This window comes from Taudactylus pleione, unplaced genomic scaffold, assembly GCF_031769625.1.
Source record: "Taudactylus pleione unplaced genomic scaffold, aTauple2 ptg000431l, whole genome shotgun sequence".
Lineage (NCBI taxonomy): Eukaryota > Metazoa > Chordata > Amphibia > Anura > Myobatrachidae > Taudactylus > Taudactylus pleione.
In genome coordinates this window covers 5,392,527-5,420,025 of record NW_028284833.1, presented here as the reverse complement: position 1 = coordinate 5,420,025, position 27,499 = coordinate 5,392,527, and the positions used below count along the sequence as shown (strand labels likewise).

Sequence of the window (27,499 nt, the reverse complement as noted above, 5' to 3'; positions counted from 1 at the left end):
TGGGGGCACTTCTACAGGGGCTACAGAGGGCACTACTACAGGGGCTACTGGGGGCACTACTACAGGGGCTACTGGGGGCACTACTACAGGGTCTACTGGGGGAACTACTACAGGGGCTACTGGAGGCACTACTACAGGGGCTACTGGGGGCATTTCTACAGGGGCTACAGAGGGCACTACTACAGGGGCTACTGGGGGAACTACTACAGGGGCTACAGGGGGAACTACTACAGTGGCTACTGGGGGCAGTACTACAGGGGCTACTGGGGGCACTACTACAGAGGCTACAGAGAGCACTACTATAGGGGCTACTAGGGACACTACTACAGGGGCTACTGGGGGCACTCCAGGGGCTACTGGGGACACTACTACAGGGGCTACTGGGGGCACTACTACAGGAGCTACTGGGGTAACTACTACAGGGGCTACTGGGGGCACTACTACAGGGGCTACTACTACAGGGGCTACTAGGGGCACTACTACAGGGGCTACAGAGGGCACTACTATAGGGGCTACTAGGGGCACTACTACAGGGGCTACTGTGGGCACTACTACAGGGGCTACTGGGGACACTACTACAGGGGCTACTGGGGGCACTACTACAGGAGCTACTGGGGGAACTACTACAGGGGCTACTGGGGGCACTACTACAGTGGCTACTACTACAGGGGCTACTGGGGGCACAACAACAGGGGCTACTAGGGGCACTACTACAGGGGCTACTGGGGGCACTACTACAAGGGCTACTGGGGGCACTTCTACAGGGGCAACTGTGGGCAGTACTACTAGGGTACTACTACAGGGGCTACTGGGGGCACTACTACAGGGGCTACTGGGGGCACTACTACAGGAGCTACTGGGGCCACTGCTACTGGGCTACTGGGGGCACTACTACAGGAGCTACTACTACAGGGGTTACTGGGGGCACTATTACAGGGTTTACTGGGAGCACTACTACTGGGGGCATTATCACAGGGGCACTACTATTGGGGGCACTACTACTGGGGGCATTACTACAGGGAGCAATTTTACAGGGGCACTACTACTGGGCATTATTACAGGGGCACTACTACTGGGGGCTAACTTCTTGTGGCATTATTACAGGTGCATTACTACTGGGAGCACTTTTACAGGGGGCATTACTACTGGGGATAATTTTAAAGGGGGCATTACTACTGGGGGCAATTTTACAGGGAGCTTTACTACTGGGACATTATTACTGGGGGCACTAATACAGGGAGCATTACTTTTGGGGGCATTACTACTGGGGCCACTACTAATGGGGGCATTGCAGAAGGGGCACCACTACTGGGGGCACTGCAGAAGGGGTACCGCTGCTGTGGGCATTATGTATAAGTGCCACTACTGCTGTAGGCATTGTACAAGGGTCATTACTACTGTGGGCATTGTATTAGGGGCACTACTACTTTGGGCATTGTGTATAAGGTGCACTACTACTGTGGGCATTGTGTATAAGGGGCACTAATGTGGGCATTGTGTAAAAGGGGCACTACTGTGTGTTAGAACAAAAATAAGAGATACTACTATGTGGTGTAAAGTGAATCAGGGGCACTATGTGTAGTGTAATGTGAATAAGATTGTGCTACTGTGTGGTGTAGTTTGAATTGAGGATACTATTGTGTGACCACGCCCCTTTCTTTTGAGACCTTTCCTTTAGCATGCCTCCCAACCATCCCTATTTTGGCGACAAAGTGTTCCAGATGGGGGAGGGGGGGAAATGGTGAATAGATGACATGTGCATGCATGCAGCATCTATTGACTGGAGAAAGGGACTGGGAGCATGCCCAGCAGCTCCAAGAGCACTGGGCATGTACCCAGCATGATTGGTGCTTTTGATTCTGTCTTTTCCCATGAGACCACACTGAGACCTTTCCTTTGTCGGGTGCACGCACCTTCATAGTGTGCAAATTCATCCAGGGGGGCCAAAATGTATCTTTGCTTACCAAAAATGTTAGGCTCGGGCCGGCCCTGCACTAGAGGGAGGGTTAGGTTTAGGCTGCGGGGAGGAAGTGTTAGGAGTAGGGAAAGGGGGAGGGTTAGGATACTTACCCACAGGTGTTGGTGTCCTAAGCCTGTAGGGATGCCAGTATCGGGATTCTGACAACTGGGATCCTGAGTACCGGCATCCCATACCCAACCATTTTACGCATATGTACAACTCAGTATTAGCAACTAAGAGCCTGATTCAGAGTCACACACAATGCTGATGTTCATGGAGTTGAGTGGGTTTTTTATGACTACAAAAAATCCCTAAATGCGACACTATGTACTGTACACACAGAGCCGCAGTTGCAGTTGACTCAGTCATTGCATATTGAAATACACCAGGAGAAGGGCTGATACTGGCATTAGCATATATGTCACAGACGCCACTACAGCAATAGATGCTAGACAGTCGCCGTAGCGTGTGACTCAGAATTGCCCCTAAGTCTGGTATGACAAATACCCACTATTTTGATAAAAGGAAAAGTGATGCTGTATGACACAAGCTAGCAAGTATATGGACTTGGAACGCTATGTTCTGCAATTGGGAAACAGTCTTTCTTGGTTGATATAAACTTCTGTTTATGACTTATTTTATAGACGCACACAAAATTATCTAGAATATGTCACAAAATGAATTTTGTTGTAAAACAGTGGTTTACCATTTCTGTATTAACACATTTGTTTTGCTGTGTGCACAAAAAGATTTATCATATTGCTATGATACTGGCTTGACAAAAAAAAGTCAATAAAACAATTTTACAGTTCAGAAAATTGATTTTGTGTTGCCAACTAATTGGCAATTCATACCACATTTGTTGTTGTGCTGCAAAATATGCTATCTTACTGTTCTTATAATTAACAAAATTATTTATGAGACAAAATCTATTGTGTAACTTACCACAATAAGTTTTGCTGACATCATTGATCTTGTAGACAAAATGTAGTGTTAATAGATAGCATTTCATCATAGACAACAATCATCTGCTAACCTGATTTCAATGTCCGAAATTGTTCCATTTGATGGCTCGGGGTCTACAAACACCCACATTGGGCCAATTTATAGAAGCTCGGCTAGTTGTGGACAACTTGTTTTCATGAGACTAAGGCAAATGCAATGTTTGTCACATTGCTGTAAATATTACTAGTGCTACCTCGACCAGTTTCATATGTATACTACAGTACGGGTTGGGTAGCTCAATAGCCGCTGGGATGAAATGCAGACGCCGGATGCTCGACAGAGGAGAATACCGATGAAGCAGGTAAGTCCCCTAACCCTACCCTTCTGCCCCCCTAACCCTAACCCTCCCTCAGGGGTGCCTAACTCTAAAACTCCCGGGGTGGTGCCTAACCCTAAGTCTCCCCTGGGGGTACCTAAACCTAACCCTCCCCCCCGCACCCTAAACCTAACCCTCCTGGGGGGGTGCCTAACCCTCCCTGCGGCTAAGTGCTAAGAATGGCCGGACTTACCTTGATCGGTCCGGCATCCTTCGGCATTCCGGCATCAGGATTAAGATAAGTTTCGGTATTTCAACGCCTATCTTAAGTCCATTGTTGGGTTTCTGCTGTCTGGATATAGACTGGCGGTATTTAGTCCGACGGTCTATAAACTACATCCCTACAGTACATACTTCCCAAGCAACCTGGTCTCAGTAGGACAGTCCAGACCTGAGGGCTCTGCATGATACCCTGCTCTCACCAGTGTGTGTATTATGGTCAGAGGGTCTGTTTTGATTTGACCTAATTTGAGGACAGCCTTGAGGGCTGATAGGCATGGAATACTTACAGACTAGAGGCTAAAGGTGAGGAACTGCTTTTGGGCTGTTGAAGCAGCCTTGAGGGCTGATAGTGGCCTGAGGACCTGAAGCAAGCGGCAGCCTTTGGGCTGATGGGGCAGCCTTGAGGGCTGGTTTGCTTTAGCTGGTAGTGGCCTGAGGGCCTGGAGCAAGATGCAGCCTTTTGGCTGGTGAAGCAGCCTTGAGGGTTGATTTGCCTTGGCAAGTGTGACCTGGGCCCCCGTGGTTGGATGCAGCCTTTGGGCTGATGAAAAAAGAGAATTGAGGTATCTGCGCTGGTAATTATATATGCATATGACACCTTTATAGTAAAACAAATATATAATTTATTCAATAGTGAACTGCAGTTCAATAAAACATACACACATGTAACAAATAATTGTTAAAAATTAATGCCATGAATAATACAAACAACCAAATGAATGGGGTGGTTATTTCAGAAAGATGGTATCCAATTGTTCCCAACAGCTAATTAATAGCCAGTGAGACAAAAACAAGCAAATGACAATATTGTTGGTGTAAAAAAAGCTGCCCAATGTTAGGAATAAGGTTCTCAAGCTGATCAATGACACAGGTCGCTCTCACATCCCAATAAGTAAAGTCCAATGATTACAACTCCTTACCCCACAGAGGCTCACAAGAGAGAATTATAGCGGCATAGATGTTAGACTGAGTCGCACCATTCAGGCGACTGTTGCCCGCACTTTGGGTGGATAACGAAGAACCGTGGAAGAAAGGTGCAACGTAGAGCACATTGGGTGCTGGTCTGTAGCTGGATGGCACCAAAGGACGCTTGTGAGATGCTGTTTGCCTTTTGAGAAAACCCCTGTATAGGGGAGAAACGCGTCAAGGAAGCAGTGAACTGCCGACAATTTCATACACTCCTGTTTCCTATTTGCTGAAGTGTTTGCCATTTGGGCTCTCCGTTCAAGCTATCTGGATCCCCGTGTGCTCAGCTCCCGGCAGCTGCCTATATTCACCTAGCGGCTATTTGACTTCATCCCGCTCAGCCGCCAGGCTCCTGCGCTGGTCAGGGCGGACACGCACCTGTTGATTGCTGCTGGTCTCCGTTATCCTCTGGGGCTCCTTAGCCGCGGTGCCCCCTCTGTTGCGGGCTGTTGTCCATCTGCCTGCGGTGTGTGTGGGAGCCGGTCCTTTGGTGCCATCCAGCTACATACCAGCACCCAGTGTGCACTACGTTGCACCTTTCCTCCACGGTTCTTCGTTATCCACCCAAAGTGCGGGCAGGAGTCGCCTGAACGGTGCGACTCAGTCTAACATCTATGCTGCTATAATTCTCTCTTGTGAGCCTCTGTGGGGTAAGGAGTTGTAATCATTGGACTTTACTTATTGGGATGTGAGAGCGACCTGTGACATTGATCATCTTGAGAACCTTATTCCTAACATTGGGCAGCTTTTTTTACACCAACAATATTGTCATTTGCTTGTTTTTGTCTCACTGGCTATTAATTAGCTGTTGGGAACAATTGGATACCATCTTTCTGAAATAACCACCCCATTCATTTGGTTGTTTGCATTATTCATGGCATTAATTTTTAACAATTATTTGTTACATGTGTGTATGTTTTATTGAACTGCAGTTCACTATTGAATAAATTATATATTTGTTTTACTATAAAGGTGTCATATGCATATATAATTACCAGTGCAGATACCTCAATTCTCTTTTTTCTACATTATTTTAAGGGTTTATTGCAGAAGCCCCTCTGGTGTCAGCTGCAGGTTTTTATATTAAGACAGCAACTGAACAGATAGCGCACCTATTTGTTTTTTTTCTCTTTGGGCTGATGAGTCTTATATGGTGGTAGCTTAAAGACGTAGCGTTGCTACCAATCTCGCCAAATTGACACTGGTGGTGGTGCGCCGGAATGTGCACTGGAGACGCTGAGTAGCTGCCACTGCCGCTGGGATGACACTGGCGATGGTGCACTGGTTTGCGAACAGAGGACGCTGAGTAGCTACCAGTGCTGCCAGGATGACACTGGCGACGGTGCGCTGGTTTGTGCACAGAGGATGCTGAGTAGCTACCGGTGCTGCCGGATTGACACTGGGGAGGGTGCACTGGCTTGCGCACTGGGAACACTGGATTGCGGCCGATGTCACCGGGTTGACATAAGCTGCCGGGCTGGACTGGCGCTTCAGGAGGTAGAAGCACACCATGCTCCAAGATGACACTAGCAACACGAGAAGGTGGAATGCAGGGTGTGCCGCCTGGATGGTATAAACGGCAGGAGAGAAACACAGTACACTAGCTCAGGAACTCAACTGGAATCAGGAGACTGGAACACCCGGAAGTATGAGAAACTCTATCACCAGCATGGAGTAAAGGACTGGCTGCAATTAAACAGATACAGGGCCCAATCTGAGCACGCCATGTAAGCCTCCGTAATAACAGATTCCAGCACCTGGGCTGTGCACACAGACAAGGTTATCAATGAGTGTGCAGCTGATATAGAACAGAGACAGAGAGCAATTACTGAACACATGAGATCAGCACATAGACAGACAGGAATGAAATGCAGTGTCTCAGTAGCAAAAAATTACCTGCTTAGCCACAGATCCTAACAGTGTGGTATGATGGATCAAAACTATAAAGGTTGACAGTTAAAGACTCAACATCAACTGGTCAACATGCTATGGGTCGACAAGGTCAAAAGATCGACAGATACAAAAGGTCAATAGTGCAGAAGGTTGCCAAGGTTAAAAGGTTGACATGTTCAAATGTTGACACAAAAATGGTCGACATTTTTTTTTTCATTTAACCCAGTTTCCCCTAGTGCCTAACCCTCCCCCTGGTGCCTAACCCTAACTCTGCCCCTAGTGCCTAAATCTAACCCTAGCCTAACTCTAACCCACTCCCTAGAGCTATTAATAGCCAGTCGCTGAGGTACATGCTTAAGGAGAGGATGCATGTCCATAGTTTGTGCCAAGTGGAGGATGAGTGGAAGGACTAGTCCAGTTCCTGTGGTACCAGAGGAGCGTCTGAGGAAAAGAAAACCCTTTGTGACTGGAGAAACAAGAATCAAATCAAGGAAGGACCATCAAGGAAGGACTTGCCCTGCTGACTGCTGAGGATCAGGACAGAGAAAAGGAGCTGTCCAACTTGTGAGGTGCTGCAACTATGACTGAAAACAACCAAGGAAAAAGGTCTGTCAGCTTGCTTGACGTCAGGACCGTAACTAGCGGTCTGCGAGTAGTGCCAGAGCATAGGGTTCTGTGGGCTGCACCGTCGCTGCCCCAGGCCCCTGCATTTGGTTAGCATGATGTTTATTTTTGTGAACTACAGGGGTAGATGTGCTATGCCTTGGAGAGAGATAAAGTTATGTTAGGAGCTGATTGGTCTTAGTACATCTCCCCCTTGGTGAGGTATCTCTGTTTTGGTCTGCATAGCAAAGCAGCAAGGAGCTAATGCTAAACAGACCTGCCACTGGTGTGCACGGCAATTAAAGGTTGATAGGAGGAGAACTGAAAGCAGATAAGGGTAAGGCTGGCCCATTTCAGTGGCCACACCTCCTCCCTGACTTGGACATGCCCCTACTGTTATACGGTCATGCTCCCTGTTCCAGTGCTGCTCCTATGTTAAGAGGTACAGTATGTACTAATGGAGATCGGTATGAAATACCGCCGGATGCATGTCCAGCGGTTCGAATCCCGACGCTGGGAGACCGGCAGTGAAGATCCTGACAGGTAAGTATTTTTACTATTTACTAACCTAACCCCCCCTAACCCTAACCCTCCCGGGGGGGTGCCAAACCCTAAGTCCCCCTTGTCCGTGACCAGTGCCCGGCTTACCAGTGTCAGGCTCCCGGCATAGGTAAAATGACAGGTGTCAGGATTTCGACGCTTGTCATTAGACCCTTGCCGGGATTAGACAGTCGGGATGCCGGCGGTCGGCATTTAGACCGGCAGCATCCCAACTGCATACCGTACTAATGTTTCTGGAAGTTTATTATAGGTTGAATAGGACAACGTTCACCTTATTGTCTCTCTAAGTAAAACTGTTAGGCATGCACATTTGGGTATAAGCTCTCGGTAACATTAATGCATAGATCTGCCCTTAGAATTCACCGTAACCCTGATGGTTATCTATTAGTCAGTCTAGACTATGACCATAGTTAGCCACACTTAAACATATCCACCCACATCCACTGTCTCCCAGTGGAAATCAGGATACTGAAAAAAACATTGTTGGGAAAAGGAGAGTATGCATTCATAATAAGTGAGGAACTACTGAACACAGACAGGAACCAGACAATTCAGTGCTATGTATCTCATGCATTTTCAGTGCTATGTATCATATGCCTCCATGCATTTTCAGTGCTATGTATCATATGCCTCCACGCATTTTGCTAAAAATGTTCCTAATGTAAACACAAACATTCAAACAGATATGTTATATGTTATAAATAAACCCTTATGATAATGTTTGCTTGAAGTCTAAGGCAGTGAATTTCCCTGATTACATTTTTTCCATGGCATTCTGTATTCCACTTTCTTTAATTTCTGTCCCACTTGCTGTATTTTTCCACAGCTCACTTCTGATTCTCAAAGCATAATATGGATGACTGTTGTCTGATAAAAGTCTGCACATTCATTTTGAAGCTTCTGGAATCTCGGAAAACAATATTAATAGAATACTCTTATAAATCTAATTTACCCACCTACGTGGGTGTCCCCTCACTGCAGAAGTGATAAATGAAAACAAAGGAGTCATCTTTAATATGCACCACTTACAAATTTAAATAAACAAACTAAATGCATTCTTAATGTTTCTCCCTACCCCCAAATGCAGTGAATCAGTATTCTCATCTTTTCTCCATATGTCATGCTGTCAAATCATTACCATAACTAGACTCTGCTATTCGCTTCTGATTGTGCCCTGTGACAAAACCGGCTTACTCTGATTGTCTACACAGATTTAGCTGAAATAGATTGGGCAAGCCAAGAATATGAAGATGAAATTCAAATGTTAACCTGTTAAAGACAGATTGCATAGTTTATGATTTATATGTAAAAGCAGGGGATTGTAACAGTAATGGCTCTCGGAGCTGCTCAATAGATTGGTGAATACTATAAATAATGTTGCAGATATTTAAACTTGTGTTGATGATTTTTATCATTATGAAATTGGGGTGAGGTGTGCTGTTTTTGTAAATTATGTTTTTCCAACAGACCCAGAATTTTTTTCATTTATTGCGATATGTCCTAAAAGGGACGATATGTAATACAGAGAGCATTTTATTGACCTCCATAAAATATAGTGAGCATCCTAGTTACCGTCACACAATATAGACTGCATCTTAGTAACTGACATACAATACAGAGAGCTTTTTTGTGACCAACATACAATACAGAGAGTATTCTTATTATCATCAAGCAATAAAGAGAACATCTAGTTACCGCCATACAATATAGACTACATCCTAGTGACTGTCATACAATACAGAAATCAGTCTTATGATTTCCATACAACACAGAGAGCATCCTAGTGATCACCATAGAATGCAAATAACATTATAGTGACTACCATACAATACAGAGAGCATTTTTGTGACCTTCATACTACACAAAGATTTCTTATAACCGTCATGCAGTACATATCAATAACTGCATCCTAGTGAGTTCTAGAGAACCCAAGTGACAGCCATACAATACAGGGAGCATGTTAGTGACTGGATACAATAGAGAACAGTTTTGTGACCACCTTATGAAACAGAGCACATTATTGTGACCCACACAATATCATCCATTCATTATTAATTAGCCCCTCCTCAAAAATCATTAACTCTTTCATAATCATCATATTGACCTCATTCAACATAATTAATCCCCTTATAATCATTAACTCCCTCATCCACATCAATAATTAATGCCTCACTAATTACTATGGTCCATATTCATTATATGGATGTGTCCTCTTATGTTGTGGCTCAGGTCACACCTTACAGGCATCTACAGTATCCATCCTTGCTTCCATCTGTCTTATCAAAATAACCCCTTCATTTAAAAACCCCAATAAGAGCATCTTAACACTTTCATCTTAATTCCATTAAAGCATTAAGCCCTCCACCATCATAGTAAAACTCACTCATGATAACTAACCCCCTTATACTTTTTAACTTCCCTCAACTGTACCCTTTACACCCCTCTAGTTCCACAAACTTGTTGCTGATCATCTTCTCTATGCTGTTGCCACCAATCAGGAAGCAGGTCTGTGAGGAGGAGGTGGAGGAGGAGGGCCCACCAGGAAGGAGATAGGAATTTTAGGCAGGAACTGTAGCATTAAGCCCCTAAAATAAAAGAGTAATGTACCCACCTGAATGTCTTCACCCCACTCCTCCATTCCCCTTGTATTGTCTGATACCCCTCTAAAATGTTTGATCTATTGTATAACTAGACCCCTTATGGTGCCATATAAATAAAGGACAATAATAAGGTTCTACTATGATTTAGCCGGTTCACACATAATAAAGTCATTTAAAAATTTTTTGAAAATGTATAAAAAAACAACACTACTGTATGGGCCCAAAAAACATTGCAATAGTGTAGCCTATATACTACCACAGTATATGCTATCTGAAGTTGGCTTTAGCTTTCAGGGGGCCAAGCTCTAAATAGCTCTGCTTTTCAGAACTTAGAACATCTCAGTGACTAGCTGTTAAAACTGACCTCCAGGAATGGCGGCTCAACCATGAAGAAGACACATTTCTTAATAATAATTCATTAATTCATAATATACATCTGCCTAATACTTAACCTAAACAAAACATATGGAAATGGTGGATTACTTATTTTTTTCATTAAAAACTGATTGATACATTGTCCCTTATATGTGATATAAGCTTTATATTATTATCCATGAGTATGTGGTTTTTAACACTTTCATTTTGTGTTCAACAAATGGATTTGAAAGTGCACATTTGGTCAGGGGATCGGTATGATGTACCGCCGGGCGCATGGCCGGCGTTTCAAATCCCGACACCGGAAGCCCGGCAGATGTGAAGATCCCGACTGCGCTAAAGGTAAGTATAAACTAACCTAACCCCCCCTAACCCTAACCCTCCCTTAGGGGTGCCTAACCCTAACTTCCCACCCTCAAGTGCCTAACCCTAACCTCCCTTTAAGTGCCTAAACCTAATACCCCCTTCCCCGCTGCCTAAACCTGAGTCTCCAAGGGGGGTGCCTATCCCTAACCTCCCCCCAGTGGTGCCTAACCCAAACCCCCCATCCCACCCTAACCCTCCCAGCGGACTGCCTAACCCAAAGTCCCCCAGGGAGCCCCTAGCCCCCCCACCATTTGCGCGGTCGGGAAGCCAACGGTCGTCTGATTACCGCCAGCGGGCATGCTCACAACTGAAGAAACTGACCCAGTGAAGTTCTCAATTAACCCCTACCACTCTGGCATAATTGTCTACTTTAATTATATTGTTTCAACTCTGGGAGAAACCCATAGAGGAAATGCATATGGCTGGTGATGGGGGTGGGGTCAGATTATTTGCATCATTAGACCATGTCCCCTCGCAGGGAAAATGCTATGAATCACACTTCTGTGAGGAGGAGGCGGGGCCAAATGACTCCATTATCGTAAAAAGGTGTCATATTGCCATATGTACCATGAACTACATCTCCTAGCATTATTCTCTCCATCCTGCCCACTTCACTCGGAAGTGGCCAGAATTTAATTTATTTATTACCAGTTATTTAAATAGCGCACACATATTCCGCAGCGCTGTACAGAGAATATTTGGCCATTCACATCAGTCCCTGCCCCAGTGGAGCTTGCAGTCTATGGGCCTGATTCAGACCCACTCGCGAGCGGCTGTCCGCTCGCAAGTGGGTCGATGTTATGGACTGAGCATGCGCACGACGGAGGGAGCTCCGTCGTGCGCATGCGCCAGACGCGACGAGCGAAGGAAAGTCCTTCGCTCGTTGTGTCCGATCAAAGGGGGCGTGCTGTCAATGTTGATTGACAGCACGCCCCCTTTGGTGGGCGTGCCGGGGGCGTGCCTCCCTGACGGGGGCGTTCCCACGGGAACGCCTCCCGTCAAAAGCCGGCCCACTGACATCACTAGTGATGTCAGTGGGAGTGATTTTGGCTCTGATAGAGCCAAAATCACTCCGGAGCTTGCGGTTGAAAACCTCAACCGCAGGCTCCGGCTCGCAATTTCGATGGTCGCGATGGTCACAACCATCGCGGCCATCACAATGCACGCTCGTATAGCCTGTGGGTGGTGACCCACAGCTATACGAGCGTCCAGGAGGACGCTCCATTTTCATGGAGCCCGGCCCTCATTCAGAGTGTGCGCTCTGCTCAGAGCGTACGGCTCTGAATGAGGGCCTATATTCCCTACCACTTGCTCACACATTAGAGGTTAATTTTCATGGGAGCCAATTAACCTACCAGTTTATTTTTGGGGTGTGGGAGGAAACCGGAGTACCCGGATGAAACCCACGCAAGCACAGGGAGAATATACAAACTTCACACAGTTAGGGCCGTGGTGGGAATTATTTATTTACTTGAAGAATGTGGAGAAAAACTCACTCTTCCAGGAGCTTGGGGGGAGGCCCAAAAAATGTGGGAGTCAAACGTAGGTTCCAGGAGAGTAGGTAAGTACGCACTCTGGACCACTATCACTAAAGCAGCTGAGAGCCTCATCTATACATTTTTTAAAAATTTAATATAGGTGATTTTTTGGAAAGTGTCAATTAAAAAGAAAACAGACTTATTGCTGACATCAGTGAAATAATAATATGCACTAGGATTTGGAAATGATGAGGTAGAAGAAAGGCTTGTCATGTTTTAAATATGTACAGTATATTTACTATATACATGGTAAAAAGAGTAGAACTGAGAACTGCTGTATGCAAACACAGCAAGAGATTGTGCAGCTGATCAGTTAAACAAGCTGGATACTAGAAACTGGTGAGATCGCTGTGAGTGTTTTTATGTTTAAAAACTTTGTGTTTTTGGGATTTTTTTTCTGCTGCTGTGGGACCATATTTATTGAGCCCCCTTATTTATTAATATATGTAGATAGAAAGTCTGTCATCGTAATCGTTAATGTTGAAATATTATAGCTTGGGGTATATACAGTATTTTCCGGTTCATATGTAACTTTCAGTTCGACCGTTAAAAAAGAGTTGCTCAAACATTGTTTAGTATTTCGCGGTCAGCTCAGAACTTGGTTTTAAAATGAATAAAGATCCAAAACACGTTAGGGTGATTTAGCAAAACCAAAACATGAAGATAAACCTGGATCCAAAACCAAAACATCGGGGTCAGCGCACATCTCTAGTATATAGCAAAACTGATGTTTAAAATCCACGGATGCAATTAGAGCGAGCCCTACTTCCCCTTTCCATATTGATCATCCATTTTGTTAAGAACCTTGTGTGCATGTTTCTCCATAGCGATCTATAATCTGTGCAAGCTTCCGTCTCTCCTCTGTCTCCACTTGGCGAATATTCTATAGCAGTCAGTTTGATAGTTTAAAATGGGAAAGTTCACTGAATATTAAGTCATGCTAGAAAAGTTTCTGTGGAGCTTATAAACAGATTAAAGGAACTTGAAGACTTCACAAGCTGTTGCGGTTTTCCGTTTCTTATCATCCGTCTGCTCCTGATCTCCGTCTTACTTCGAGGCTTGAAACTTAGTTTGCAATCATGTTATCAAGTACTATGAAATACTTGTTGTTCCTTGCACTGCTGTATCCCTAGACTAGGAAATGATGATGAGATAAAATCCATTGCATCGTACAGCTATCAGCTGCTCACTTAATTTTACTTGTGCGGAAAGCAGATGATGTGGTAAGTGGTGGGCCAATATACTTGTACAGTACGTAACTCATTCTCCTCACACTAAAATGAAGGCACAGGAATAGAGCAGTGCTTAACATCACATTCTAAATCCTTGCTGGCTTTTTAAAACTTAATAGCACCACCATTTCAGGTAGTCATAAACCAGAGATGTGCGCCGACCCCCATGTTTTGGTTTTGGTTTTGGATCTGGATTTATCTTCGTGTATTGTCTTTGCAAAATCACCCTCAAGTGTTTAGGTTTTGCATCTGGATTTTTTTTTTTTAATTATAAAAAGTTAAAAAAAAAAAACAGCTAAAATCATGTAATTTTTGCAATCCAAAACCTGAAATTCGGATTTAAAATCAAAATTCCAAAGATCAGAACTGTGAGTCTCTCCGGATCTCCTCAGGAGATCAGAAATGACTCAAATCTGTCCGTATTTGTGAAATTCAGGTGGATTCGGATTTCTGGAGAACCGAATCGCACATCTCTATTATAAATAATATCTAAATGTTACATGTTAAGTTTCTATACATGTGGTAGATGGTGCCATATGCTGATATTACATTGCATACCTACAAACTCAGTAACTAGTACCACTGTTTGACACCTGCAAGTAAATTCCCTAACTAGTTAAAAAAATATTCAATGCCATATTATATAAGCAACTATGCATATAGGGGTTGATTCATAGATGGACGCTATTGTGGCAGCCACTCCGTCTTTGTACGATATGCCGCATGCGACGCCTCTTGCCCAATCTGCTGCTGCGACCAAAGATTCAGCATCGGATCAACTGCGTGACCATCAGACATCTGAGTAACGCTCAGGTTGTTAAGTTATTCCGGATGTCCAAATAAATCACGCTGGCGGAGCCAGTGAAGCTGTGTCCAAGGGCGCAGTCACTGGCTTCGGCACGCCCAGAAAATCATGCTGCGGCTTTTTTGGGGTACTTCGACTGACATCACAGAAACAGCTCTGCACATACAGAGTGCGGCTCCTGCGCTTACGCAGATCGGCAACTATCGAGAATTTACGTAAATATCAAATTGATGTATATCTGTGAATTAGGCCCATAATGCCACTTTTGTAAAGTTCTCCAGAACACTAGCACTGCTGCCTGAATGAAAATACTACATCTATATTAGACTAAGGGGTATATGTAATAACCTGCAGACTGCAGGCATCAGCGAGTTCCGTGCGAGACTGCCCCCTATTTTAGAGTAGCAGGCATTTAAAAGGCAAAACTAGCCTGGTTTTGCCTTTGAAATGATTGCTACTTTAAAACATTGGGCAGTCTCGCACGGAACTCGCTGATGCCTGCAGTCTGCAGGTTATTACATATACCCCTTAGTCTAATATAGATGTAGTATTTTCATTTTATAAACCTTTAGTGCTTTTAGGAATATAAACGGGCCTATTCATTTGACCATTTTCACCTGCAATTGTAATAATTAAGTATTCGGGCCATTCATCACGAAGGTAAAGCAGGAGATATCTCCTACTTACCTTCCTCTTGCGGAATGGCCTGCTGTCCCCATACACTAGTATGGGGACAGAATTCATCAAGCTCTGAAAATATGATTTTCAGATCAGCTGTCTCAGCACCGGAGCAATGATGAATTGCTCCGGCGTCTGCAGCAAGTCAGTGTGTTAATTATCGGGGTCCGTTCGAACCTCGATAATTAACATCATAAATAGGGCCCATAGTAATTTCGTAGATATTTGTATACCATGTGCTAAATAAGGTGTTTTTAAATATTCACTTTTTTGCATTATTTTACACTTTATAATACACATTATTTTACACATTATAAACACTTGCAGCTATAAATTATACAATAATTCATGTCTCACATTCACACACAATAGTGAAAATTCAAATACACTGGATTCCAAAAAACAACGGACATTGGGTTATAGAAGTGAATGTTCAAGGTAATTTGACATCTGAAAGAAGGTGAGTACACCTTAGCCACATATCCTGAATACGTCACATTATTATGCAGGTACACAGCAGTTTGGCTCCTATAGAATCCTGAGTGATGGAATTGGAGTATGTATAGGAGCAAGTCCACATGCTGTCATACAATGGTCACAGGACAAAGGCTATCAATTGTCCAACGCTGATTAGAAACTTAGATGCTACGTTACTCACCTTGATAGAAAACAAAGTACAATATATTTTGTCATATATATCTCTTCTGGGGTACTATCATCAATTTGAGGACCCATACCACTTCAGAGGGAGACCATAGAGATTAAAGAAGTGCAGACACCACCCATATAGAGATTAGATTGTAGCCATGAAAGCAGCAGTGCGTAACAGTGAGACCCAAGCAACACGTTTCAGCATTGTGGTTGTACCCCAGAATAAATACTTTGGGGAATGAAGCAGTGATAGCTTAAAGAGACTGAGGGGTCTATTTACTAAGAAGTGTTAGGAGACAGAGTGAAAAGTGATAAGGTGCCAGCCAACCAGCTCCTAACTGTCATCTGTTTGAAAAATGACAGTTGGGAGCTGATTGGCTGGCACCTTATCACTTTTCACTCTGTCTACTAACACTTCTTAGTAAATAGATCCCTGAATATGTATGTATTTTCCAACATTACCAGTTGGAAAATCAGTACAACTGCCCATCCACTAGGCGATTAAACCTAGTGATTGAGCGATAACGACCGTCGCTATCGCTCAATCGCTTGGTAAACACCCGCAAATCGGGCACTTTAATGTAAAAACGACCAGCGATGCGCGTGTCCGCTGGTCGTTTTTAACATCTATCATCGCCCGTACATGCTGGTCAACCTGACAATCACGTCAGTCCCAGTATGTACGGGAATGATGGATGTGCCTACACTGAACGACTGAACGTTCAGTGTAGGTACATCACAGACATAGGGGTCTATTTACTGAGCAGTGATGGGAGCTGATTGGCTGGCACCTTATCACTTTTCACTCTGTCTCCTAACTGTCATCTCACAGGCTGTGTTTGAAAAATGACAGTTGGGAGCTGAGTGGCTGGCACCTTATCACTTTTCACTCTGGGCCTGATTCAGAGCCAGACGCTATTTGCAGACGGTCGTTCCAAAAAAGGGGCCGGCTATTTAAATTGAGCACTCGCTCTTTGAGGTTTGTTGACGCCTCTATGTCTGAGCGAGCGAACGAAAAATGCGCTCGCTATTTTGTAAAGACGCCTCTTTGCCGTTCGCATCACACGTCATCTCCGGTATTTATTAGATTAATCGGGTACATCGAAAGGCATCTGAACTGCTCGTAGTGCTTGTGGTAGGTTTTTCTTACCGCTATCACTGCGAGCAGTTCAGGCTAAAAGACAACCAAGTGACGTGGTCGATGATGCTCCTTTACTAATTATGCACTCCCATTAAACGCCCTTTTGACCGTTAGGCATGCCTGCGTTCGGATCTCCACTCCCCCGTTTTCAAGCACCTTCCCCTGTTACCACCCACAAACGGTACATTCTGTCAAATTAGCAGCCCCTCGCTGTTTTGCGAGCGCATGATTTCCGACCGCAATGACTGGTTTGCGCATGCGCATTACGACCCATGCGTATGCGCAGTTGTGCGAACATCGCTCAGAGAGAAAGAGCGGCCGCTTACGAGCGGCTCTGAATCAGGCCCTCTGTCTACTAACACTGCTTAGTAACTAAACCCCATAGAAACGACAGCACGATTAAAATGTTGTAATCGTGCTGTCGTTTCTATGTCGTGTAGTGGATGGGCAGCATTACTGTACTGTAGGTTACATCTCCTATCTGACTAAACCATCAGAGTTCTATTTCAGGAATCCTTAAGGTTACAAGGAAGATCCCAAATGGATTTCAACTAATATCAACTAGCATCAGAGGCGCCAAACCAAACCACCAACCCCACTGAATTCTCAGAAGGACAAAGTGGTGGCTTCCATATGAGGATGGACCAGCACCTCCAGACATCCATTCCCAAAAATGTCCCAATGGTACTGATACCCAACATACTCTATGTTCTCCAAATCCCATCGCAATTCCTTCTTACTTCTGCCTTGAGGTTTTGTGTGCAGTGTTGGCACAGGATTAGGTAAAAGAGAAAAAAATCAGATATTTGAGCAAGGTTTCAATGAATGCCGGGTACACACTAGACGATATGTCCACCACTCCGGCGGATCGTAAGACATATCGTGCACATTGGCCAGTGCGTACCCCCTATTTCGTGCTGCCGTGCATTGTCAGTGACATCGTCGAATGCATCATGGCCCCTGCTGTCGTTCCGTCACTGCCGGCATACACACTTGCCGATTCCGGCACCCCTGCCGGGTCCATCCATGAACGACATTGTGCTGGGTACACATTGTTTAGTGTGTACCCGGTTGAATTGTGTCAAAGTACAGCAAGTAGGGGAATAATGGCGTACAGTAAAAGGGAATTTGATTTCATATTTTCTAATTTTTTACAAATGTGTTGCCTATAAAATAAAAATATTTTTTTTTCTCCACATTCTCACAAATGAATTTCTCTAATTTCTGGAAAAAAAACAATATAAAATGTACTTGTATATTATAAGAAATAAAAGAGCTATGGGATATCACTAAATGTAAAAAAAAAAATGGATTGTTCATGAGTGGAGGAAAACTATCAAGTCATGAAGTAGTTAATATCTGTGAATTTGCTGAGAAAATAGGGATAACATACTGTATACCTTTGGTAAATATAAAAATAAAAGTAATAGAATAAATTATTATTACTATTATTATTATTATTATTATTATTATTATTATTTTACTGTATTTATATGGCACCATCAAGTGTCCGTAGTGCCATAGAGGACATAAACAACAAGAAACAGACCCCCTGTGAATATCATGCTCTTACCCCTGCCACATTTTCCTCTATACCTCACAAAGAAAACCCCCCCATCTTGCAAACTACCACCTCCATTTTCTCTGTACAATACAGTATGTAACAAGATTATATTTGTCACTGAATAAATGTCCTTCTTAACTCCAACTTAATGCCAGAACCTGAGAATAATCTAACCATTCACAGAAAGGAAGCTAACCTATCTTTTCTAATTAAAAACAAAATAGTTCCATCCGTGTCCTGGCATTCTGGAGCCGTCATCTCACATAAGGAGATTTTTATATCTCAGATAAAAATTGAAGAGCCGCAGAAGGTGTTCTCGCAGAAACTCCCATACTGTTCATTTTGAGAAACTGATGGAGGAAAATACAGCACAATCTATTTTTTATGACTTTATTTTGAGCAATCCATACTCTAAAAATGCTTTAGAATGGCTCTTGAAATGCCAAATAAATCAACGTAAGGGGTGAGCCAAACAGTGGAAAAATTAGATCATGGCAGCACTATAGAAAACTGCAAAAGAGGGAACACTTAAACTGGTAAATGTATGCACGGTCTACGGTGTATTATTTCTCAAACTGATCGCTTCAAATGCACATAGAACATGCAAATACACTCTTACTGTGTGTGAAGAGACACAAAATGTGCTGAAGAATGTTTCATGTGGTAAATAATTTAGCATATCCCATTTAACACTGCTCATATAGGCGGCTGTTTCAATTTTGGAGGTTGAAAAAAAATAAATTTTGTCATAGATATTTCTCATTGACAAATATATGTCTTTTGTATTTTTTTTCTTCTTCACAAAACTAATGTAGGAAAGAGAAACGACTCGGTTTCCACACAAAGAGAGACTCATCTGTACTCCAGTGTGTTAGAAATAGTAAGATTTTCTATGTCAGGAATTTTTGCAGATAAAGCCAGTGAACGGAGATCAGATAATAATATGAGAGTGACAGCTGGAAAAGAAAAAAAGGAAGGAAAAAAAAAGGAATAGTAGGAGGCATATGTATAAAATAGAGATATTTTGTGTATAATATTTTTTTTTCTTTTGTCACACAACAGAACTTTTGTGATGCTTCATTTGATGAAAAGAAAAAAAAATAAACTATTCATCTTGGTAAAAAGGAAAGCATGCAGAGTGTCTCAGTCTTTGAAAATGACAGCGTGTTTTCCTGGCAGCCTTCTTAGAAGTGGAGAAATCGGGCTTTCGTCTCCCAGATGGCACATGAAGTGGAAGCCATCTTGTCGTATCCCAGTGTGAGCAATATAAAGAGGCAGAGTTTGCAAACCAGCCTTGCTTCAGGAAATCTTGGTGACAGTTTACTGAGATTCATGATAATAATAAAAAACAATAATTGAATGATGTCAGTGAGAATGGGGCTGACATTGACTGTAGTGAATGATTACATCATAAACAGTGGCTGCATTGTGCAGCTCGCATTAAATTTGCAGGGGTGTTAATTGGATGTTGCTTCTATTGTGATGTCAAATACCAAGCTGTATTGTATCAAACGGGACAATAACATGACTGACATATTTTCCAGGGTGGTAAAAGTGCTTATTAAAATACCATCCATTCTTTACTTCTCAATATTAAATTGTAGAGAATTGGATTGTGCGAGGAAGGGGGAATAATAATTATAAGTGACCCTGTAAAAAATTATGAACGGTCAAACGTAACTCAAAGAGGTTGTCCATGTACAGATGACTTTAATTAATTAGCTTGTTCAAGTACAAGTATTAAATATTCCAGTTACCACCATACTAAACTCAGAACATGCCAGTGACAACCATGTACACTAAACAGAGAACATGCCATTGACCGTAATACTAGACACAAAACATCCCAATGACCACCATACTAACCAGAACATATACCAGTAACTGTCAACATACAACACAAAGGATTCAGATAACCAACATACAACATAAAGAGCATCACAGTGACAGTCATACAATACAGAAAACATTATTTACCACTAAGTGATATAGGGGTAGATGTACTGTACTAAGCCTTGGAGAGAGATAAAGTGGATGGAGATAAAACACCAACCAATTATCTCCTAACTGTCATATCATATGCTGTGTTTGAAAAATATATAACACAAAACACACGAAAAAACCCCAGTGGACGCTGATCACCTCTACAGAAATAGAAATGTTCCAATAGGCTAATACCCCTTTTATACCAAAGTACAGGGTCTGACCCAGGATTTGGAACATGTTTCCAACCCACAGACCCCCTTTTACACGGCGGCACCATTCACTCTGGAGCCGGGTCAGCGATGACCCGGCTCTCCAGTGCAGGTGAGCAGTGCTTCTTCCACTCCTTTCCCTTCTGCTACCCTCTTACCTTACTCTGCAGCGGTCCAGAGGCAGGAAGGGCGGGTGGGGTGCTCTACTCCATGCTGCTCGGTTGGCGGTGGTTGCAGTTAACGCTTGGAAATGATGTCATCTCCAAGCGCCGCTGAAGCCGGCCAATCAGCTAGCATGCGGCGTGACACGGTCATTGTGACCTGGGTCGCACCGTTTACACTGCAGGTTGAAACGGGAACGACCCGTGCTCTACCCTGCAAGCTAGCCGGGTCATATACCCGGGTCACTGGACTATTTACACCAACGAAAATCCCGGGTTCATGCGCGTTCACATGCATCAACGGGGTATTTTTAAGTCAGTGTTAAAGGGGTATGATTAAGCAGCTGTTCAAAATGAAACTCTCTGCAGTTTATAAATTTAAAACCAAAATATAAAAACCAAGTATGAACTGTGCTATACCAGCCAGCCAAAGTCATAGGTGTTGCCAATATTGTTTCCAAGTGCAATTTGCATAAAACATAGATTGTTTATTATAAAACTACCTATTAAATATAATAATGCATAAAATCTTCTGGATAAAATGACCCATTCCCCTTCACATCTCATTTATCTGGTGTCCAGAATTCATAAAATATGGGGATATTAACAAATAAGAACTATTCCAAATCCAGCACAATGTAGTGATTAGAGGTGGTGAAAATAGACTGCCCTTGTATCATTTATATTGTCTACATCATTCACAGTATTATGCATTAGGGCATATGATGTCTCACCCAATAGAGCGCACAGTCGTAACTATGGCAGAGCAGAGTGTGTTGACCACCCTGGTTGCAGGGTGGGAAAGGGCGCCTGCTCCAGGGTGGGTAGGGCCAGTGCTAGGGTGTTTGGCGCCCTCCTGCAAACTATAAATTTGCGCCCTTCCTTCCAGTTTTCTTCAAAGGGACAGTGCGCGCCTTGGGCGCACGGTGCACAATGGGAGTAGTCTCGCGAAAAGGGCGTGATCACACAATAGTACCCCCAATTCAAATTATGACACACAGTAGCACAATCTTATTCACACCACTCATAGTAGTGTTACAACACACAGTTGTGCCCCTTATACACAATGCCCACAGTAGTGCCCCTTATACATAATGCCCACATTAGTAGTGGCCCTTATACACATAATGCCCGCAGTAGTAGGCCCCCTTATACAGTGCCCCCAGCCAGTAGTAGTGCCTCTTACACATAAAGACACTCACAACACAATATTATACTTACCTGAAGCCCTGCTACTGCACTTGCCGCTGTCCAACTGCTCCGTCCTTGGTCCTCACGCTGGGCTCCACTGTAGGAGCCAGATGGCGGAGCTCAGGAGCGAGCTCTAGGCTCTGGCTGCTGCTGCAGGAAAGGAGCTGCCGGGCGCCTGCTGGTAACAAAATCTCAACGGTACCCGGCAAATAGAGTATGCAGCGGCAGCGCCTTTCCAGCCTTGCACTTTCCCCCAGCACAGAGCCGACTGAGTACATTGCGCCGGCTCTGCCCCTAACCCTAACTCTCCCCGCAGCCTAAATTTAACCTAACCCTTCCCTTAGTGCCTAACCTTTAACCCTAACCCTCCCCCTAACCCCAGTACTTACCTTAGGGATCCTGGTGGTCGGGTTGCCGACACTGGTATTCTGATAAGTGTCGGCATTTCAGCAACGGGATTCTGACAGCAGGAATCCCAGCAGTCGGGTTTATAACCGCATCCCCAATAAGTAATAATAAATAGTATATTTAATATTTTGAATTAAATATACACTGTGTATATTTCATTTAAAATATTAAGTATGTTATTTATTATATTAATGCACATACTGTATTACCTTAGTAAATAGATATATTATAAACATTTAAAATAAAACACTTACCTTTTTTCCTGCAACTATTTGCTTCTTCTGTCTTCTCCACTGCTTTTCAATTTCTTCAAGCTACTCTTCGGCTGGACACCATTTCATTCCCCACCTGATCTATTATAAGAGGGAAGGGGAAGATATGGAGCAGAGGGAAAGCTAGAGAGGAAAGGCAGCACTGGAGACTGCCAGTGCCTTTATTCACATGTGGGGAGGGGAGAAGAGCCAGGTCAGGTGGAAAGAAGAGCCAGGTCAGGTGGGTAGACCCAGGTCAGGTGGGGAGGAGAGGAGTCGAGGACCCGGCAGGGAAACAAGGGCTGCAATTCCAGCGGTGAAGAGCCGCTCAGGCTCAGACTCATCAGGCAGAAGCGCGCAGTGCGGAAGGGGGAGAATACAAGAGCTGCAGTGCCGCCCGCCGCTGAAGAAGCCGCTCAGGCATGCATTTAACAGGAAGTCTCACAGGCACAGAGGGTGCTGCTGCATAGGGGATGAAGGGGGAGACCCGGCCACGGCCAGGGAGAATGAGCTGTGATGACACGGGTGGTGTCATGACTGACATTGAGCTGCTTATGACTGACACTGAGCCTGCCTGCATTCAACAGCACGTAACACTCAGCATAGCAGGAGTAGTGGGAAGAGCCACTCTGACTTGGTTGCCTTTGTCTACACTGGGCTGCCGCTGCTTGCCATACAGTTTGACAGGCGCAGCGGCTGTCAGCAACAGAAACAGAGGACTCTGCAGCTCTGCAGGGAGAGCGCCTCTCCAGCCTGGCGTCTCCTTTCAGTGCAGGATCTGCTGAGTGGGTTCCGCCATCCGTGGGGGTGGGATTGGGATTTGTTAGAGAAGGGCTGGCCCTAGGTACAGTAAGCGTTGCCTACACCTACTACATACAATTGTTAGTGGCTGGTTTCAGGGCCGCCATCAGGGGGGAACTGTTGGCACTCCACAGCATTTGAAATATGGAGCTGGCCACGAGCCAATCCCAGCTCGCGGAATGGCAGCCAATCAGAAGCGGCTGCTCCTGTTTATTATAAAACTACCTATTATATACAATAATGGATGGGTCCTAGCATATTTGAAATATCACAAACATTAATTTTAAAAAAGAAAAAAAAGACAGCTTAACTCTTTGGATAAAATTACCCGTTCCCCTTCAAATCTAATTTATCTGGTGTCCAGAATCCATAAAATATGGGTATATTAACAAATAAGGCACTATTCCAAATCCAGCGCAATGTAGTGATTAGAGGTGGTGAAAATAGACTGCCCTTATATCATTTATATTGTCTAAATCGTTCACATATAATGCCGGCAATGCCCTCAGTATTATGCAGTAGGGCATATGATGTCTCACTCAATACACTGCACAGTCAGTCAGGTGAGGCCCCCAAACAGTTTTGGCTGTCGACGATATGTGAGCTGCTTACCCCAGCAGCAGCGTGTGACATCTGTGACAGGAATAAGATTCCCCGTGTCGCTCCTGCTGGATATCTTCTTCCTCTTGATACCTTCCAAACCGTGGTCGCACATCGTGATGGACTTTGTGGTGGACCTTCCGCTATCTTCAAGATGTAATACCATTTGAATAGCGGTGAATCAGTTCAGTAAGATTGCCCATTTCATCCCATTTGCCAAACTCCCCACTGCTAAAGATCTGTCTACTCTATTTATTCAGCATATTTTTTTATTCAGCATGTTTTTCATCTTCGTGGTCTTCCAAAAGACATTGTCATGGATTGAGGTACCCAATTTATTGCCCTATTTTGGAACTCCTTCTGTTCTTCATTAGCTACTGTATTAACATCAGTCTCTCCTCTGGCTACCACCCTCAGTCAAATTGGAAAACAGAGAGAGTCAATCAGTCCTTGGTACAGTACCTCTGATGTTACATGTCCAAGTGTAACAAAGACTGGGTTGAACATTTACCTCTCGTGGAATTTGCCTACAACAACTCTTGTCACACATCTCCTCAGTGTCACACTTCAAGTGTGTTACTGGTTCACACCCCAGAGAAAATTCCTTTGATCTGGTTTCCAGAACTTCTCACTTCTCACGAAAATACAGGGGAAAAATTATGTAGAGGTCCCCCCTTATTTTCATCAATCAGCACCAGGCTCAGTGAGCCGGTCCTGGTTGTGGAAATACAGGGGACAAAATGAGTAGGGGTGCACCGTATTCTCTGCAACCAGCACCAACTCTTTCTAGCAGGGGGGTGTAATTCCACAATCTGGTCCCCCGACCAAAACATTATACCTGACCGCTTGTCAACCCAGACCAGGGATCCCTGGGGAGGTGAAGTCTATGGTGGGAACCGCTACATTGTAGCCCATGATAGGAACTGAAAGATTAATATGGGTGAACAATTTAGGCTACAATGTACCGATTCCCACCATAGACTTCAATGGCACTTTCCTACCTTTGAAGTCTATGGGGAAGTTTGACAAACAGGGTAGCTCCTACAGAGGCACTGACTGTTTCATTACACCTCTGCAAGATAGAGCCTGGTGCTAGTTATGCAAAATACAGGGGACCTCTACTAATTTTGTCCCCTGTATTTCCACAATCAGGACCGGCTCAACAGAGCCTGGTGGTGGTTCATAAAATACAGGGGAACCTTATGCATTTATCCCCTGTATTTTAATAACCAGGACAGTCACAACAGAGCCCGGGGCTGGTTATGCTTTTAGGGGGGAACCCCATGTAATTTTACAATTTTTTTAAACACAGAAGCCTTCACAGATCTCACTGTTCTGTGAAGACTTCTGTAAAACTCTGACCTTTTAATGCTACAGCCATAGCCAAAAGTTTTGAGAGTGACACAAGTATTGGTTTTCACAAAGTTTTTATGATGGCAATTTGCATATATACCAGAATGACATGAAGAGTGATCAGATAAATTGCAATTAATTGCAAAGTCCCTCTTTGCCATGACAATGAACTTAGGGTTTGATTCAAGTTGGTTTGCAAGGCTGCGTTCACACGCAGCCAGCCGATGTTTGCATTGTGACGCAGTGGGCATGCGCGAACCAGCCACAGTGATCGGAAAGCGATTGCAGTGAGCCTGCAGAGTCAGCACACAGTGATTGACAGGAAGTGACCGTTTGAGGGTGGTGATGGGGGGGATGGTTAGAGAAATGCAGGCGTGCCTGGGAGTTTAAATGCCGTTATAGGGGCATGCATAATTAAGCCCCTGCAATAGCATACGCTGGCAGAAGTCTAGATGGTGACAGGAAGCATAGCAATTTCTGCGGTAGGGCGAGGTCAACCACAACTGTGAGGATGGTTCCAATGTTACTCGATGGTACTGATGTTTTCGCAGACTTGCGGATGCATGTCATGGGAAGTGGGCAGGCTTTATACTGTGATGGGTGTCTTGGTATAGTGCTGTGGTTGCCGTGCGTTTGCATTCACTAGCATATTTTCATAGCGAGCGGGGTGCGTGCGAACGCAGCATTGTAAACCAACCTAAATCAGGCCCTTAATCCCAAAAACAACATTTCCACTGCATTTCAGCCCTGCCACAAAAGAACCAGCTGACATTATGTCAGTGATTCTCTTGTTAACACAAGTGAGAGTGTTGATGAGGACAAGGCTGGAAATCACTCTGTCATGCTGATTGAGTTAGAATAGCAGACTGGAAGCTTTAAAAGGAGGGTGGAGCTTAAAATCATTGTTCTTCCTCTGTTAACCATGGTTACCCTCAAGGAAACACACGCAGTCATCATTGCTTTGCACAAAAATGGCTTCACAGGCAAGGGTATTGCTGTTAGTAAGATTGCTTCTAAATCAACAATTTATCAGATCGTAAGGAACTTCAAGGAGAGAGGTTCAATAATTGTGAAGAGTGCTTTAGGGAGCTCAAGAACATCCAGCAAGTTCCTGGACTGTCTCCTAAAGTTGATTTAGCTGCGGGATCGGGGCACCACCAGTGCAGAGCTTGCTCAGAAATGGCAGAAGGCAGGTGTGAGTGCATCTGCACAGTGAGATGAAGACTTTTAGAGGATGGCCTGGTGTCAAGAATGGCAGCAAAGAAGCCACTTCTCTCCAGGAAAAACATCAGGGACAGGCTAATATTCTGCAAACGGTACAGGGATTGGACTGCTGAGAACTGGGGTAAAGTTATTTTCTCTGATGAATGCCCTTTCAGATTGTTTGGGGCATCTGAAAAAATGCTTGTCCGGAGAAGGAAAGGTGAGCTCTACCATCAGTCCTGTGTCATGACAACAGTAAAGCATCCTGAGACCATTCATGTGTGGGGCTGCTTCTCAGCCAAGGTAGTGGGCTCACACACAATTTTGCCTAAGAAAACAGCCATGCATAAAGAATGGTACCAAAACATCCTCCAAGAGCAACTTCTCCAAACCATCCAAGAACAGTTTGGTGACGAACAACGCCTTTTCCAGCATGATGGAGACCATGCCATAAGGCAAAAGTGATAACTAAGTGGCTCGGGGAACAAAACATCGAAATTTTGGGTCCATGGCCAGGAAACTCCCCAGACCTTAATCCCTTTGAGAACTCATGATCAATCCTCAAGAGGCGGGTGGACAAACAAAAACCCACAAATTCTGACAAACTCCAAGCATTGATTAGGCAAGAATGGGCGGCCATCAGTCAGTACGTGGCCCAGAAGTTGATTGACAGCATGCCAGGGCGAATTGCAGAGGTTGTGAAAAAGAAGGGTCAACACTGCAAATATTGACTCTCTGCATAAACTTAATGTAATTGTCAATAAAAGCCTTTGACACTTATGAAATGCTTGTAATTTTACTTCAGTATACCATAGTAACATCTGACAAAAAGGCCTACAAACACTGAAGCAGCAAACTTT

General features: G+C 44.1%; 1 long non-coding RNA gene across 1 annotated transcript in view; it reads left to right on the top strand.

Moving 5' to 3' along the window:
* Positions 1-17,585, top strand: part of LOC148506042 (uncharacterized) — a 107,188-nt gene extending 89,603 nt beyond the window's left edge. Inside the window, exon 3 of the long non-coding RNA XR_015869826.1 lies at positions 17,423-17,585. This is a non-coding gene — a long non-coding RNA (uncharacterized LOC148506042). The remainder of the gene's footprint in view (positions 1-17,422) is intronic.
* Positions 17,586-27,499: the final 9,914 nt, after the last annotated feature.